This window comes from Chenopodium album, chromosome 2 (genome assembly GCF_948465745.1).
Source record: "Chenopodium album chromosome 2, dcCheAlbu1.1, whole genome shotgun sequence".
In the NCBI taxonomy this organism is placed as follows: Eukaryota; Viridiplantae; Streptophyta; class Magnoliopsida; order Caryophyllales; family Amaranthaceae; genus Chenopodium; species Chenopodium album.
The window spans coordinates 23847654-23864557 of NC_137835.1; the positions used below are offsets into that span (position 1 = coordinate 23847654).

Here is a 16904-nt window from a genome sequence, read left to right on the forward strand (position 1 = left end):
TTGTATTCGTATTACTAGTATAATGATTAGGTTAATTTATTATTTGATTTGACTAACAATTTATTGTTAAATTGCTTCCAATATTAATAATTTTTTTATTATGTTTATTGATCACCATATTGCATGTTTAAATGGAATATGTAATTGAAAATCACGCCTAATAAGATAATTTGGACAATCGATTTGTTGGGGTTTGGTGAGTCTGACTCACCGCAGAAACAAACCAAAAAACACGACCGCACTCGCAATAAAACCATAAACATAATTAAATAAATCACAAGATTAAGATAAAACGATTACCTTTGGAGCGTGCTTCGCCTGACCGGAAGGGGCTCTTACTTCGAAAGCAAGCCTCAAAATTACAACGGCCTCCAACGATAGTCCACCCACAACTCGACCACCGAAAACGGTCCAATGCCTTGGGGTTAGCAATGCCCGACCAAAACCCGAGTAATTAATGAGTTCAAAGGTTTTCACAATGGTGATGCCTTTTTCAACTCTTATTCAAGTTCTCTTCCCAATGCCCCAAGTTGGGTATTTATAGGGAAGAGCTAGAGAGTGAAAAGCTCTCCCATCAATGTAGGAGAATGTAATTTTCCCATTTTATTTTAAAGCTAAAATAAAATTAATAATCAAACTAGTAATAAATAAACAAGTGGCAAGCTCATGTGAGAGGTTAGGTGAGGACCATTTGGAGGAGGGGGGACCAAACTTTCTCCTCACTCCTTCTCCCAAAACCGGCCAACACAACACTTCACACACCTCTCACCATGCGCCACATGGCACCCACCCTTGGGCATCAAGGCACCCAAGGTGGGCTTCCTTGTCCATGGCTGCCTCGCCTAGAAGGCCTAGCACAAGCGTGCGGGCTGCTAACGCTGCCAGCCAGCAAGCCCAGCATGCTTGTGCGGGCTTCTAGCGCTCTCAGCCAGCGAGCCACGCACCAAGGATGCGGGCTGCTGCTGAGAGCTGCTGCTGGCCTTGGGCCTTGGCCCAGCATTGCTAGGCAGCACGCATTGGCCCATCCATGTTGCGGCTGGCGCGCCTAGCCTTGCGATGCTAGCATTGGTGCTCTAACACACGCACCAGCCAGCCTGGGCTCGGCTTGGTGCGCATGCTAGCCACCATGCTAGGTCATATGCCCCTAGCACTCAGTTTGCTCGATGCTAGGGGTATTTTGGTCTATTGATTTATTATTTTTTCACGTCTCGTCTTTTACTATTTTTCGACTCGACTTCCGACGTTCGGTTTCAACGCTCTAAGCTCGAATTCCCGACGTCTAAATATTTATTACTCGGTTGACATATTAATTCCTTCCGGATTAATTCGTCGCTTTGGTTCGTTAGTTGCTTGAGTGTGACCCGAAGGGTTCAGTAATGATTAAGCTATAATATGAATTATGCATTAATATTACTGACTGGAAGCGGCCTCTACCCAGGAATTTCGATCACTTGACCATACTGAATATATTAGCTTTCTAATAATTCTGAACCCACTAACGGAATAGTAAACTTGTTCAAAGGACAACATTCCGTTCAATCTCCCACTTATCCTTCCGTACAAGTGCGCATTTAGTGTACAACCTTTTTCCTATGTCGCTTAATGTCTCTTCATGAACTATAAGGTAAGATTATTTTGTCATCCTTATTACGTCCAGAATTGTTTCTCGATTCCGAGTCCGACTGTCAATAAATAGATGATTTCTAAAATCCATCCGAGCACGACCATGCATTTTCACAGTCTCGCTCTACGAGAGGCCTTGTATACAACAAAGACATCTTCCCTATTTTAATAGGGGGACATTCCCAGTCTTGTAATGTAGCTCCTCTTACTGAGAGGACCTAGCAGCCCGAGTGTTGTCGTTATAATCCCGTATTATGGCAGTCGTTTAACAACATCAAAGCGGACTAGTACTCAAACAAGAGAACTCACAATACTCAAGGTCGAGGAAATAGGTTCCGATAGCCACAATGAGAAGTATACTTATGACGATTTTTAATCTCTTAAAGTATTCTCATAGGTTGATCCAGTATGGTTCTAAAACAATACATGTGCAAATGATTTATGATAATCATATCCTCGTAGCACAACAAACGGTGCTATAAATCAGACTACACACTAATCTCAATTCGTCATTAATCGTCCACCATTTAAATGACCTTGATTAGGGGTAATTTTTTATTATAATATACAATGTTCACTTAATAGGTATTTCCTTACCAAGACTGGTCTTGATACCCTATTTTGAATATTCTCATAATCGAATGGACTCATATTTAATACTAAACCACAATTAAATAGCAAACGGAGTGATAAAATATTGCATGAAATTTATATTACTCCAAAACTTGAATGGTTTTTCTTAGTGTCTTACATTAAATGTTCAAAATTAACTAAATCACTAAACAAGGAAATCAAAGCCAGTCTCTTACATGCTTGATTCCCATTGCCTCAACGTGTTGGTTGTGCTTCACTTGAGGCAAAGGTTTAGTAAGTGGATCGGCTACATTGTCACCCGTTCCAACTTTGCAAATTCTGATTTCCATTCTCGAATCATATGAAAAAGCCGTTTTGACATGTTTGACCTTCTAATGTTCCCTTGGCTCTCTGGCCTGAGCAATAGCTCCATTGTTGTCACAATAGAGGGCTATTGGACCCTTTATGAAGGGTACAACATCAAGTTAACCAACGAACTTATGAATCCAAATAACCTCCTTAGCTGCTTTAGCAGCTGCTAAGTATTCGGCTTCAGTTGTAAAATCTGTAGTTGTAATCTGCTTGGCACTATTCCAACAAAACGCTCCTCCATTTAGACAGAACACATATCCAGATTGCGATTTGAAACCGTCTTTGTCTGTTTGGAAGCTTGCGTCGGTATAACCTTCCACAACTAATTCTTCTGAATCACCATACACCATGAATTTATCCTTGTTCCTTTTCAGGTACTTTAGGATATTCTTGGCCGCAGTCCAATGGGCCTCTCTTGGATCTGATTTTGAACGGCTCGTAGCACTCAAGGCATACGATACATCTGGCCTAGTACATATCATGGCATACATGATCGATCCAATAAGCGAAGCATATGGAATCTGATTCATTCTTACCCACTCATCAGGATTCGATGGACACAACTTCTTGCTTAGGGTTATGCCATGTGACATTGGCAGGTGACCTCTCTTGGCCTCCTCCATGCCAAATCGAGCAAAACCTTATCAATATAAGTACTTTGACTCTATCCAATCATCCTTTTTGATCTATCCCTATAAATCTTGATGCCTAGTATGTAATGAGCCTCTCCCAAGTCTTTCATTGAGAATCACTTTCCAAGCTACGCCTTTATAGACTCCAACAACGGAATGCTATTTCCAATGAGCAATATGTCATCGACATATAAGACTAGGATGGCGATGTCACTCCCACTAACCTTCTTGTAAACACAAGATTCATCTGGATTCTTGATAAAACTAACTTACTAATGGCTTCATCGAATCGCAGATTCCAACTTCTGCTTGCTTGCTTTAGTCCATAAATGGACTTCTTAAGCTTACAATCCTTCCCAGCATCATTTTGGTCCAAAAAACCTTCAGGCAGTGTCATATACACAGTTTCTTCCAAAATACCATTAAGGAAGGCGGTTTTGACGTCCATATGCCATATTTCATAATTGTAATACGCAGCAATCGCTAGGAGGATCCGAACGAATTTCACTACAACAATTAACCACTTGTGCCACGAATTATGCCATGGGAATTCTAAATTCGTGGCATAATTTGATCTAGCCACGGGAAAAATAAAGTCAACAAAAAACTTGATATGTCAACAAAATATTATGCCACGGGAAAAAGGAAATTCGTGGCTAATTGAAACTTGTGCCACGACTAAATTTCTTTTCCGTGGCAAATAAACACTTATGCCACGGCTAATTATGTTCCCGTGGCAAATTGGACAAATTGATACTTGAGCCACAACTAATATTTTTCACGTGGCAAACAAACACTTGTGTCACAGGTATTCTTTTCGCCGTGGCATTCAATCTAATACTTGTGTAATATAAAAATTTATTTTTGTGGCAAACATATATTGATAAAAACCGTTCACGTTGTTTAGGAAAAATAAACTAGGATTACTTCCGTGAATCTTACAACATAGAAGTAATTATTATTTTTATGGTTAAATATACAATTATATTTTAAACCAAGAGATACATCTAATAATAATACTAATAATAATAATAATAGTAATAGTAATACTAATACTAATAGTAATAATAATAATAATAATAATAATAATAATAATAATAATAATAATAATAATAATAATAATAATAATAATAATAATAATAATAATAATAATAATAATAATAATAATAATAAAATTTAAATAAGAATTTATAGATTTTTTTTTTAGAATTTTATTAATATAAATTAAAAGTTTGTACAGTGTTATTTATAAGGAAAATTACAAAATTCAATTATCACTAGTTAAACTAAGAAAAAAACAATTAAAGTTAAAACTAAATCATTTTGTCCCCTAAACAATTTCAGCAATTCTTTGGACTGCATTATCATTTCTTTCTCTTGCATGCAATTCATGAACAATTTAGGAAGCATCTTCTTGAGCTTTAGTATCCACCTCTAGCGTTTTTACACATATCCAATTAATCTACATCCCCTGATAAACAAAACACACAAACAAATCAAAAACGGTATTATATATAGATTAATTGAGCAATAAAAAAAAGGAACTTGATGTTTGTTTCCCCCCACCTTGAAATTGAAACACACTACTAGAATCGAGTTCATTAAGGACATGAAATCCCGTCGTAAATCCGTCATAATGGTTCATTTATGAACGCATTTTCCATCGAGAGCCCGTCCTAGAAAGGGGCCGTTGTAGACTGTATAACCTGTTATAATCCCATTGCAAAAGCAAATTACCACGAGCTAAAATCTCGTCATTAAATCCATTTACGACGGGCAAAAATCTCGTTGCAAATTCCATTTATGACAGGACAACCCTATTGTACTTTTATCATTTACAAACCTGCTCCAACGACTCCAACAAAACAAACAGAACGACTGCTATGATAAACAAACATACTTTTATATGTAACAAGCCAATTAAATAAAACAAGTACATAGAAAATTTGTATCATAAACCTGCTCCAACTCTTTTGACTTAAATAACCCTCAGCAACACTACTTGAGAAAATTCAAATCTAAGTGATATAATTAGTTTACCAGATAAACAAATTAATCTAATTTTATTTAAGAATCTGAAATAAGTCACCAAACTTCAAATCATTAGAAGGAGAATACAAACCTACTAGTATAGAATTCAAGGCAGCCCGGTGATATTGTATAAAGTACTGTAGAAAAGAATGTCGGGATTCAGAGAGTGAAATAAACAAAACAAACAGAGTGACTGCTATGATGGTAACCACAGATAGATCAAAAGGCCTTGCTATCATGCATGTCAGCATTGATACACCTAGGAGTGTTCAAAAGAGGGATGATACTACTAGGTTGTAGAGAAGTACCTGTTGAGAAACACCAGTGCAAAATTTGTAAACAATTCCATCACCATTAGTGGTAGGTAAGTAACTTCTTGAATTCCAGCCAAAGAATGGGAAAGGGATGTAATAAAATTAATAGATTTAGCAGAATAACCCCCTATAAAAACAAGCAGAAATACATATCATGGGTTTCAGCATGGCAGCATCTTCTACATCATGGAATTCAGAATTGTGTATTTCATAAAAGCTGCTCCACTTCTGGAACTGTCGAGTTGTAGTAAAACAACTCTAAAAGAGCTAATAGATGAGACTAATGAACTACTTACGGGGAATTATGTGTTTCACAAAGATGGTACGCCAAAACTACTCCACTCTTAACTATTTCATTTTATCCTCATTATATGGAAGATATTTTGACTGTTAAAAAGCAAGGACACAGTCCAAGTCGGGTTAAGATAATGGTGATGCTAAGGTTTTATGTCCAAGATAAAATTCTTTGATGTAAGGTTCTTCTATTTGCAAGTATAAATTTGTAGGATAATTAAGCAATAAAGCAACACTAGCCATAACAATTCACTTGATTAATAATTCGATTAACTTTATGAACATCATCATCTCTCAGATTTTAATTTATGATTCGAATCAAGTACAACAAGCACACAATAGTGCGACAACAAGTGGTCAGCATCAGTTTTAGCACAAAAACAAGAAGGGATGGAATAGCAGGGTAGCAACAGAGGGAAATATTAGGGAAGCAACAACATAACGACTGCATTCTACAATCAAATAAATTGAGTTACATATATACAAGTTTCGGACACAAATCAAATCCGGTGAAACAAAAGCTACTAATAGAAATCCATGAATACACACGCTTACACAAGCAACATCATTGAGCTAAACAAGCACCTTTTGGCAAAAGCAATAATAATAATAAAATAAAAAAAAAGCATCGAATCAGATAGATTACATACAAAAAAGATTAACATATACTAGTATATCTATACACCATGTAAAGGCCACCCCTTTAGATGGTATGTTACTAAGGCTCCACTAGTGGCTAAGTGTCAACAATGAGTAGTGACCCTGTAATCGCTTAGATCCACTTAACTTCTAAGATAACGAATCAAGCTGATAAAAATCACCCTGAACAAGAATATTAGGGGGCAAAGAATGGAACAGGGTATTAAGCTAGTTCCAGACAGCAGAATGCAACTCAAGGTAAGGCGAGTCATACAAAAGGACTAGAGTTCATTCATTCATTCATAGCATAGTGACATCTAAGACAGAGCATATTTTTCCCAAGGAAGGGTATGCATATCCTGTTAACATTCAGCATAGTCCATTGAAACCTAGTGAAACCCGTATGATGATTTGAAACCCATTGAATTCGAGTTACATTATGAAATCAGCTAATTGACGGATGATGATAGATTGAAAACAAATTTCACAACCCATTAAAACCCGAAATGATATTTGATATCACACACATATATATTAAATTTTTTAAAAAAAACAATAAATACCGTTAATTGATTTACAGAAACATAATTTCAGAGAGAAATTAAATTTCAGATATAGGAGAGAAGGAACTTACCTGAGAATTTGAGATTTCCCACTTGAGTCTAGAAGAGAGTAATTGGATTAAAAGCTTGTAATTGGTAGAGAATAGAGGATGGAGTAAAAAAAAAAAAAAAAAAAAAAAAAAAAAAAAAAAAAAAAAAAAATAGGAGTGAAGGATGAAGAACGCAGGTTAAGGAATTGAAGCTGTTAGTGTTTAAGTGTTTTACACCCTTTTTCTTAATGTTTTTTGTTTTTAATTTTTTTTTAAATTTTTTATTATAGATTAGTTATATTGAGTATTGATTTGGAGGGAGTTTTGCCGCCTAATGTTGATGAGTTTTACTTTAGGGGTAGAATTTCACACAAAATTTTCAACCAAGTTAAACTCTTTACTGATTATGGAGGTAAATTTCCCTCCTACATTTTACTTGTAGCTTTGTAAAATTAATTTTATTTTTTATATTTTTTTTGAATTTTTATTGATTAGAAATTTCTTTACAAAATTTTACTCTATTTTATATTCGAATTGCTCATTGAATAGATATAACATAGTACGATATGAGACAACGATCGTAACATGGAGAATTTGCTTGCGAATGTTTTTATTTGATTCAATTATTACGTATTTAGTAGATCTAAATCTCTTTTTTAGATGTCGTATGACTTTTATTTATAAACAATTTTATATACTCCCTCCGTGTTTTTTTAGCTGAATTGAACTGAACTAAACTGATTGGAGCTAAACTTTACTAAACTAAACTGAGTTGAAATGAATATTTTTTGAGAATGAAGGAAATTTGGAGCTGAAATGAACTAAACTGATTAGAGCTGAACTGAACTGAACTAAACTAAACTAAACTGATTGGAGCTGAAATGAACTGAATTGGAATTAAGCTTAAATGATATTCACACGATATATTTTTTTGTAACTAGATTATTAAATGTAAAAAAACATAATTAATTGTGAACTTATTATCGGAAGTTAACACAATTAATATTTTATCAATAATCCAATTTCAGTTATTACTTATATATTTCGAGGATACATGTTATGGGGTTATTTATTCAAGGGTTATCAGTTAGGGGTTAGTTATTCATGGGTTACTTGGTTGGTTATAAGTTACTTATAGTAGTAACAAATAACCGACAAAGTAACCGCTTAAATAAGTAACTCTTGAATAAGTAATTTCGTTTTTTTATTCTTATTATTAATAAGCACCTTTTGTTGGGGTTTGGTAAGTCCAACTTACCGCGGAAAAAACCTCGACCCAAAGAACCACTCGCAATTAATAAAACCATAAAGCATAAATAAATTAATCACAAGTTAAGACAAGATAATTAACTTTGGAGCGTGCTTCACCCAAACAGAACGAACTCTTACTTGAAAGCATAGATAAAGCTTTTACTAGTATGCTTCATATGTTCAAAAATGCTTTGCCTAAAGGTGTTGATTTGCCATCAAATTATTATGAAGCACGTAAGATGATTACTAATCTTGGTTTCGATTATAAAAAAATAGAAGCATGTGAAAATGATTGTATGCTATTTTGGAAAGAGAATGCTAACCTTGAAAAATGTTCCATATGCGATACTAAGCGTGATAAAGCTTCTCCTAAAGTGTTACACTATTTCCCACGGACTTCGAGGTTGCAAAGGTTATTCATGTCATCCAAAACAGCAAATGAGATGACGTGGCACTCTTATAAACGAAAAGATGACGAAGTACTTAGACACCTAGCAGATAGTGAAGCTTGGAAGCATTTAGATAAGGAATATCCTACTTTTTCTGCAGAGCCTCGTAACGTTAGGTTGGGTTTAGCAAGTGATGGATTCAACCCATTCTGCGGGCTAAGAAATGACTATAGTATATGGCCAGTAGTGGTTGTTGTGTACAATCTCCCTCCATGGATGTGTATGAAACAACCTTACTCAATACAATCTTTGTTAATTCCAGGGAAAAGTGGACCGGGAAATAACATTGATGTGTATTTGCAACCATTAATCGAGGAGTTAAAAGAATTGTGGGAAGCTGGAGCTCAGACTTATGATGCTTCAAGGAATGAGTACTTTCAAATGTGTGTTTCATTGTTATGGACCATAAATAATTTTCCTACGTATGCAAACTTGTCTGGGTGGTCTACCAAAGGCTATAAAGCATGTCCTCATTGTATGAAAGAAACTAGCTCTGCTCGGCTACCAAATCAGGGTAAATGTTGTTACATGGACAATCGTCAATTTCTACCTACCGATCATAAATGGAGAGATAATAAATCCTTTAACAGGAAAGTAGAAAAAAGAGGTCCTCCTAGGAAATTATCTTCCAATGAGAATTTAGAACAACTAAAGGACCTTTGAAGACATGAAATTTGGGAAAACAATGAAATTGCCAAAAAGGAATGATAATTGGAAGAAGAAAAGCATATTTTTTGAATTGACGTATTGGAGTAACCTCTTACTTTGTTACAATATTGATGTCATGCATATTGAAAAAAATGTGCTTGACAATATTCTTGGTACATTGCTAGATATTGATGGGAAGTCAAAAGACAATCTAAAGGCTAGACATGATTTAAAGCATTTGAAGGTTTTGAAACATCTTGCTCCTACATTAGGAGATGGAAAGTGGTATATTCCTCCAGCACTATACACCTTGTCTAAGGCACAAAAGGAAAGAGTGTGTAAGTTTTTAGAGAATTTAAAGGTTCTAGATGGATATTCTTCTAACATTTCTAAATGCATAAACCTCGATAAGCGTAAAATTTATGGTCTAAAGACAAATGATTGTCATGTGCTAATGGAACAACTATTACCACTTGCAATTCGTGGGGTGTTCATACCCAAAGTGTACGATGTGATAGTAAAGTTGAGTACATTTTTCAAGGACTTGAGTTCTAAGACATTGAAAGTGAAAGATTTGAAAAATCTTGAACGTGATATTGTAGTCACCTTGTGTGAAATGGGAAAAATATTTCTTCCATCTTTTTTCACCATCATGGTCCACTTGTGTCTTCACTTAGCTACGGAAGCTAAAATTGGCGGACCATTACAATATCGTTGGATGTATCCGATAGAAAGGTACTCCTTATGCATTGTAAATTTGATTTAATAATTTTTATTAACTAAGTTAAATTTTTTCTTATTTTTATTAAAAAATTGTTATTTTTGTAGGCTCTTACGTAGATTTAAATGTTATGTTCGCAATAAAAGTAGGCCAGAGGGTTCCATCGCGGAAGGTTACATCATTGAGGAGTGCATGTACTTTTGTTCAAAATACTTGAATGAAATCGAGACAAAATTTAATCAACCTGAAAGGAATGATGATGCAGAACATGATGACTACAAGGGTCTATCAATTTTTGCAATTGTCAGGTGTTCCTTTAGGGAAGGCTAAATGTAGGTCTCTTAGTGAAGAAGAGTTAACACGAGTTCGAGAATATGTACTTAAGAATTGTGATGAAGCACAAACTTATTTAGAGTATGATATTTTTCTTTTCTATTTATAAAAAACATCAAGTATACTTTCCCATGATTATTTTATAACAACTATTTTTTTGAATTTCAGTGAATATGAAGAGTCCACATCAAACAAAAATTTAGTTGATTGGTTTTGTGACGGGGTATTTTTTAAAATCAATTGTAGTTATTTTTTAATTACAAGTATAGTAATAGTCTAAGTTTTATTTAGCTAAAATTCTATTTATTGTTAGGTCTTCAATTTGCCTAATGATTGCAATGACCGAGTGGTGAAAGATTTGAAAACATTGGCTTTAGGTCCTTCGAATGGTGTTAAATGCTTCAACGGGATTCTTGCAAATGGATTCAGATTCCACACAAAGAATACAGAATTGAAAAGAGTACACCAAAATAGTGGTGTTATAATCAAAGGCATTGCTAGGAATATGGAAAAAGATTACTACGGGATTCTCACTAACATACTTGAGATACAATATTTAGATGGAAAGCGTGTGGTTTTGTTTCATTGTGATTTGTGGGATGTCAATAGGGTAGGAAGAGGTGTCAAAGTTGACAAACATGGCAATGTGAGTGTCAATAGTCTTTGTTCATTGCGTACCAAAGAACCCTTTGTGCTCATGTCTCAAGCTCAACAAGTCTTCTATGTTAGTGACGGACTTGATCCCGATTGGCTTGTTGTTGTGAAGATCCATCCAAGGCATCACTATAATGTTGTAGAAAAAGAAGGGACTTAAAGTGAAGAAGATGCATTGCAACAATTACAATCTGAAGGTGCTCATATCTCAAACTCAAGTAATTTGCAAGGGACTCGTGATCCATTTGTTTAAATAAGAGATGATATTGGTGAAATGATCGTAGATGCTACCAAGGAAAATCAACCCAAAGATCTAAATGATATGGACATACAAACATTAGATGATGACGATTTGCTAGAGGATGATGATAAGGATGACAGTGAGAGTGACCAAGAGAATGACGATGATGATATTGAAATTGCTTAATTTTGTTTTTCTTTTTGTTTTTTTAGCATGAATTTTATGTGTTGATACATATATTCATGGATTTTTGAAAAACCTTTGTAGTTATAATTACTTATTTTTTTCACCCTTTGCATTCGTGTTTTTATTGGCTTATTTGAATAGATATATGTCAGGAGGCCTTTGTTTTATGAACAACTATTGGTAAATGGCCTGTAGTATTTGATAGTAATTGTACACCATGTGTATAGTAGCTGGTAGCAGCTTTGCATTAGGGATGTAGTGGATGGTAGTAGATTAGATTAGGCAGTAAATGTGCTTTACAGTTCTGCTGTAAAATTGTCTAACTCTATTTGTTTTTTACCTTGTAAATGAAGATGAATGAGTATGAAAAAAAGAGGCTTCTTACTATAGAAGCCAACAAAAACAGACTCAAGTCGTTGGGCGAAAAAAGAATCGCATCCTCTTTGACAAGCTTGGTTGAAGGGAAAAAAAAAAGATAAAAAAGGAAAAAAAATTGATGCATGGAAGATGGTGAATATGATCCCACTAATGATGAGCTTGAGGTTTAGGAACGTGAAATAGAAACCCAAATTAGGTTTACAAGAAAGGTATAATATCAACTAATAAGTATGATTTATTTAGTTTTTCAGCCAACCTCTATAGTTCAGGTAATTTTTTGTTAATTAATTTTTATCAAGCTAACATAAGACATTTGAGAGAAGGAAACAAAAAAGGCAATTTCATTCCACCAATGTCAGTTGCAAAGTTTCTAAAGACGAACAAGAAAGCACAAAACATAATGGCCATGGATATCTTAGAAAAAGGTACTTCATTATTCTTGATTTTGGTTTCTATCTTATTACTTTCAGTTTGATCTTATTAGGTACCTTAGTTCCTCTTTTGCTTTCAAAATGTCATATTAGGTTTAAGTGATGTGCTCTCTCTTATTGAAATTTATTGGTAAATCCTTTCAAATTGGTTCAGAGAGCTCTTTGAAAGATCTAAGCTCTCTTAGACTGAATGTTTCATTTTAGTTTTGAAGCAGTATTAAAAATTAAATAAAAATATGAGATAAGCTGATTTTCTAAAGGCGAAAATTGAAATAAATAGAACTAAAATTTAGCTTTAGTTTGGTAGAGGAATGAGTGTGCTGCAAGCAGATAGGGAATTTGTCCTAACATTCACCTTGATACTTTTAAACTAACCTGAGGTATGTGGCTATAAAGGGGGGATAAAGTGTGTGTGTGTAGAGGAGGAGGGTGTTAGAGCGCTTTGAAGATGACAGAGATTGTACTCTGCAATTTGCTGACATTTCAAAATTAATTCCATGAATTTTAATTTGTCAATGGTGTTGAAGATGCATATTGATTTTGGATTTCTAAAACTTCTTAAATTTTCTTTAATTTTAGACATACGCTCCTACACCCCTTAGCTTGAAGAAAAATTACATTTTAAAATATCTACTTGCATTTCAAATTAATAGGTTGGTAGTGCTGGTTTTTATTGCATGTTATTGATGCTTCATTAAATTTCAAAAGTTTATAGTAAAATCTTCAGTACATTAAGAAGAAACTTTGTTATGTCCTTGTATATAGCACAGCTTGGTAATAGTTCAGATTCTTTGCACATCAGCATTAACTCTTACACAGCTTATAGACAACTATATACAAAATATTAGTGTATATATACGCATATAGCATAAGGCTTACCAAATTTTGGCTGTCTTAATTCCCTCTGGAAAGAGGCCACCACTGAAATAGACCAACAAGTTAATAAATGCATGGGAAGCAGGCAGCAGCCAACTTCTTAAGAAACATACATTGATTTTGTATAAGAAAAATATATCAGCAAACAATAGAAAAGAACTCACCAGAAGCATTATTGATTACTACTTTTCCTAACACTCCCCTCGATACTTTTAGACAATAAGCAGTAATTTGTTTGTGCTTAAACTTGACATTAACCTATCAGTTAGTCTCTAAACACTTCAAATTCCAAAGCATAACCATAAATCTCCATAAACCTAAGAGCAAATCCTGATATCTTAAATGAGAAAGTTATAACATGAGCATTCATTCCACGTTTCTCATTTTCTCAGGGTTCCGATTTTGGGGTTTCGGTGGCTGGGTTTTGGGGTTTCGGTGGCTTAGAACTTTGGCTTTCAGTGGTTGCGTGGGGGAATAGGATGGGGTTCAGTGGTTTTCGGTGGGGTTCAAGAGGGAGATGGTGGTTTTCGGTGGCTGCTAGGGAGGAGGTGGTGGGACTACGTGGGATGAAAGTGGTGGTGCTAAGGGAGGTTTTTTTTTAAATGTGAAAGTAGGCTGCCAAACATTCAGTTAGATCATAACACCAACCATTTAAGCATGCACAAAAACTAGTACAATAGAGGAAAAGGTGAAACCAATGGTGCTGACTTTCACATCAAAATGTAAATTTTGGCTCAGGGCTTGGCTTGTATACTTGACTGCCTGACTGTAGCTCAAATATACGTGCACAAAATTTGTTTTTTTTTATATATTTAATTCATAGTAGTAAATAACTATGCAACAAGAATTTTGTTTTGTTCTGTGTACTGAAATAATTTACAATTTTAGGTTTCTTTTTAAGTCCTTTTGATCAGGGCCTTGATTTTCAGTTTACTAAAGTGCGTTATAGGTTTTATGATGAACAATCAACATTTTAATTAACCAGATTCATGGGAAAGTTTGTGGATTGTATATATTCAATCTCATCACTCAGAGAGTTTCAGTAACAATCAAAACCAATCCTTTCTGATCACTTCAGTATAGACTTGTTTTTATTCTATACATGTAAATAGAAAACGATGAAGAAATTGGAGAAACAAGGGAGAATAATAACACCGCATAGGGAGGCTAGGATAAGGAAGGACGACAGATTGGTCAACCACTTGAACTTGAAGATACATCTTTGGATACAGAACCATTGAACGACAAGGAAATCATGACTGTAGCAGAGAATGAGGACCTTAACAATTCATCAGGTTTGACTTTATTATCCATTAAAACATATATATATATATAATATATATATATATATATATATATATATATATATATATATATATATATATATATATATATATATATATATATATATATATATATATATATATATATATATATACACACACACACATATATATATACATATACATATATATATGTATATATGACAATATGCTTCAAGTCATATCAATTCACTACCTAGTGAGCTTATGCTTGATACTGGTGATGCTAAGAAAAAAGAGGAACGGTATATTGTAGAAAGCTTACCCTGTTATCTCCTGGGGAAAAATTGAATGTGGAGTTTGTCGATGATGGTGTAGCTATTGGTGATAATGCTTCATTATTTTCTTTCTTCTTGGGTCAACAAGTTCGAAATAAATTAAAGCTATATGTTCGGTACAAGTTAAATGTTGGGACGATTATAAATCTGAAACATTAGACCATTTGTGGGCTTGCATCACGGTAATATGATATAATAACAAACATGTTTACGGGGTTTTTCTTTCTCTTATTAACAATGAAACATTGTCAAATTGATGTATGAGCATTAATTAATTTACTTTTTTCATTTGCAGGAGAAGTAGTCATTTGATGACCCTGAAAATAGGCGAGAGTGTGTTATGAAACATGCACAACGTTTATTCAGAGGTGCTAGGAGCAAATTGAAATCAAAGTACTTTAATGATAAAAACTTGAAAACAAAAGAAGAACGTCTCAAAAATAACCCTAGTCATCTAACTAAAGTGGAATGGAAGTTCTTGGTTGACTATTGGAGTGAAGAGGCGGTTATGGTAAAATACACAAATAGTATATCTTTATTCTTATATAATTTAATGTATATTATTGATTAAATCCCTTTTACTGTAGGAGAAGAGCAAAAAAGCCAGTGAAAGTAGGGCACATCAGAAGATGCCTCACTATAATGGCACTAAAAGCTTCGGTCGCACTAGACAAGAAATAGTATGTAACAACTACTTTTTCTAATTTTAACTTTTGATTCTTGCCATATATAGGACTACAAACTCTATGATGTCACATAAAGCCTTAATTACTACCCTTACTACATTCTATCATTTTCCAAAGAGCTCAAAAAGCTACATTAAATAAACTAGTGAGACAAGCATCTGTTATAGCTGTAAGTGGTTTGTGTTGCAGGCTATTGTGGGTGGAGAGTGCTCCTCTGCTGTTTTTGCATTTTCTATGACCTGACACACTAGACTTGCCTGTACACCAGCCCCCTCCCTACCTTCATACCAGCCCCCTCCCTGCCTGCACACCATCCCTGACCCCCTCCTGCCACATGCATGCCTGCACATACCTGCATCCCCTCCCTACTTGCACACCAGCCCCCCTTCCCTGGATTTCCTGCACACCAACCTACTCCTATCATACAAAACAGCCCCCACTCCCTCATACCACTTACCTGCATGCCTGCTTACACACTAGCCCCCCTTCCCAATTATTCCTGCACACCACGTGTAGACACCTAAAAATGTCTCCCCAAAACCAAACCCGATCATGAACAACCTTTCACCACCACTATTGGTCAGGTTCAGTATTTAATCCCGAGAGTGCTTAAAAAATCGTATTTGATTAAATTCGTATTTTTGAATAGTCCATGGATTAGTCTTGATGTTTGGTAAAAGCATAGTTTTAATTTCAGCCCAAACTTATTATTTAATTTTAGCCCAAACCTTTTTATTTTATTGTTTTATTATTTATTTTTGGCCCAAACCTTTTATTTATTTTTGTTGCTTATTTTCTTATTTTAGCCCAAATAATAATAAATCACAAAAAAGGCCCGAAATTATCAATCGGCACTTAAAATGCTGAACGAAATTAGGGTTAAAAATGTATTTAGACAGAAAAGCGGGCTGAAAATTCCCGCGCCACGGCAGGAATCCACCGTGTCACAGGAATCATTCCCGTCTGACGGTGGGATTTCCCGTGACATGGGAAACTTGCTGTGACACGGGAATTTCCGTGTCCTTTCCGCGTAAACCCTTAACGCGTTTTCTTCCCCGTTTACTAAAAATTTCCCGTTTAACTCAAAAATTCCACCATGTCACGGGAATCATTCTTGTCTGACGGTGGGACTTCCCATGTCACGGTACAGTTTGCCGTGTCGCGGGATACTTTTTTAGGGTTTTTATCATTTTAGGGTTCCGTGTGTTCCCTCAGCACGTTTTCTCTATAAAAACCCCCTCATTTCTGATGTACGGGGCATGAATTAATTTCTCTAGTTTTTTCTCTCTTATATGCTCTAGCCTAAACACTAGCCTACCCTTCTTATTTCAAAATTCTTTCTTCAAGTACTCCAAGGAGTCCATACTTTACTCGTGGTTC

The 16904-nt window shown here is 35.0% G+C and overlaps 1 long non-coding RNA gene across 1 annotated transcript in view; it reads left to right on the forward strand.

The window, feature by feature from the left end:
- Nucleotides 1-15186: 15186 nt before the first annotated feature.
- LOC145584547 (uncharacterized) overlaps nt 15187-16904 on the forward strand; it is a 30888-nt gene continuing 29170 nt past the window's right edge. The window contains exons 1-2 of the long non-coding RNA XR_014100365.1: nt 15187-15349; nt 15426-15518. This is a non-coding gene — a long non-coding RNA (uncharacterized LOC145584547). The remainder of the gene's footprint in view (nt 15350-15425; nt 15519-16904) is intronic.